This window comes from Belonocnema kinseyi, chromosome 5 (assembly GCF_010883055.1).
Source record: "Belonocnema kinseyi isolate 2016_QV_RU_SX_M_011 chromosome 5, B_treatae_v1, whole genome shotgun sequence".
Lineage (NCBI taxonomy): Eukaryota > Metazoa > Arthropoda > Insecta > Hymenoptera > Cynipidae > Belonocnema > Belonocnema kinseyi.
In genome coordinates, this window is record NC_046661.1 from 45,044,116 (window position 1) to 45,046,597 (window position 2,482).

The 2,482-nt window shown below is 33.9% G+C and overlaps 1 protein-coding gene across 6 annotated transcripts in view; it reads left to right on the forward strand.

The window, feature by feature from the left end:
- The window catches only part of LOC117173205 (nose resistant to fluoxetine protein 6-like), a 114,641-nt gene that overhangs the window by 85,545 nt on the left and 26,614 nt on the right, over positions 1 to 2,482 (forward strand). The gene's annotated exons all lie outside the window — the stretch shown is intronic.

Sequence of the window (2,482 nt, forward strand, 5' to 3'; positions counted from 1 at the left end):
CTTTCGGCTCTTGCATTTCTCAAAGTTTGAGACCGATATTTTATGTATAAAAAAAGTTCGAACGTTCAAAAAATGTTGAGGTTCAGAAAAAGGATGAAATAAATTTCAGTGAAGTTCCTACCAAAATGCAGTACCTAAACGTACTTTATTGTATTCTAATACATTTCCCAAAGTTTTAGCTCGATATTTTATTTACAAAAAAAGTTCTTAAGTTCAAAAGAACATTCAGTGAACTGAAAAACTGTGGTCGGTAATATAGGTATTTAGCTGTGTCACATGCCCTTAATGGGACCTTTTTTTGATTTTTGATTTATTTTCTCCATACAGCTAAATGGTATGTAACATGCACCGTAATAAGTTATAAAGTCGGACAAGAATTCAAATGTTAAAAAAGCCGTCTGGCTACGAATACAGAAAACGTAAAAGTGAAAAAGAGCAAACATTTGAACAGAGTAAAACGTTTATGAACATTGAGAAATATGTTATGCAAAAAAGGAAGACGAAGGTACTAAACATCTAGAAGAACTATCTGCTACTTCAAATCTCTACACAAACTTCACCATTGAAGTTAAACCAGCTGAACTAATGGAGTTTTTTTTTAAGATAACATTGCCCCAGTTTAAATTCAAGAGCAGGGAACCACAGGTAGTGATGCTGCAGGAGTTCATGTTCAATAGATTAAGGATGAAAATTTCAAAGTTAAGACACGATAAACACTGAATTTATATGATTTTGGTACCTGGCCAGTTCTTCGAAATAGCTATACTGTAGATCATTTATTTAAAATTTGTATGATACAAACTAAAATGGAAAATTACCCTAAGGATGCGAAACGTAGACATTTCTCAAACTCTTATTACAACAGAAAACTTTCAAATGATGAAATGTTTTGCCGCCGATGGCTTATTTACTCCATGTCTAAAGATTGCATTTTCTGTTTTTGTTGTCGACTTTTTCAAGATAAATCGAACTCCAAATTAGTCTGCGATGGATTCAGTAATTGGAAATATTCATCCGAAACATTAGGAATTCATGATAATTCTACCTCTTATATGAAATGTTATCAGCAATGGGTGGAAACTGAAATGCAACTAAAAACAGGAGAAACCATAGATAAGGAGGAACAAAAAAGATTGAAAAGGAAAGTTTACATTGGCAAAATGTTCTCCATCGATTATTGAGTATTACTATGCACCTGTTGGCAAATAATATGGTTTTAAGGGTACCTGGGACACTTTGTATACACCAAATAATGGCAAATTTCTAAGACTAGTGCAATTTATTGCAAAGTATGATCCCGTGATGCAGAACCATGTAACACGTACAATGAATGGAGATATTTCAGATCATTATTGCGGAAAAACGATTCAAAATGATCTAATAGATTTGATGACTGAAAAAGTAAATGCCGAAATTATAAGTAGAGCAAAGTTTGCCATACATTACGCAATTATGGCTAACTGCACTCCAGACATTTCTCGAAAAGAACAACTCTCTTTTACAATTCGATTTGTTGACTTACCAGATGATATAGTGCAAATTAAAGAACACTTTTTCGGATTCTTCACCGTTGATGATACTACTGGTTTAGGTCTTACTGAAGTTTTGATTAATATTTTAACTAAATGCGGTCTCGGCCTCAGTAATTGCAGAGGTCAGGGGTATGATAATGGATCGAACATGACGGGAAAGAATATTGGTGTACAAAACAATATTTTAGATATAAATCCATTAGCTTTATATGTGCTTTGTGGAAGTCGCAATTTAAATCTTGTTTTATGTGACTCTGCAGAGTCATCTGTGAAATCAGTTACTTTATTTGGTATTTTTCAAAGACTGTTCACACTATTCTCAGCTTTGGTCAATTGAAGGAAGATCTTAACTGGTCACGTAGTAATCTATAATTTAAAGAAACTAAGTGACACACGTTGGGAAGCAAAAACAAGTAGTGTCAAATCAGTTCGTCATCAAATTTCTGGTGTTCATGATGCTTTAATTACTATTAATTACTACGATGTTTTTTTTCAAATCAATGTTGTTAGAAAAGCGCTTCAAGCACAAGACATGGCCATCGCCGAATGTGTAGGAATGCTGAATAATTATTGTGCATTTGTAGAAAACTATCGAAAAAATGGTTTTAAGCAAGACATTATTGCTGAAAAAGATCTAGGAGAGGAACTACAAATTGAGTCGGTATTTAAACCAGTAAAAAGAATTAGACGTTGTGAAGCGCCAGTTCGACGAAATTGCTCAAGATGAACATATAGTTTGTCCACAGAAAAAGTTAGAAATCGAATTCTTCAATCCTCTGTTTGATACAGCTTTAATGTCTATGAAGGAAAGATTTGAGCAGCTAAACGACCATTCAGATACATGGAGTTTATTGTACAGTCTGTCAAGTTAAAGCGTGGGTGGCTTTACTCGCAGTCGGTAAGGTGTATCGACATGATTTTGGTGTCAAAATATTAAGAAGAGCTCCCTC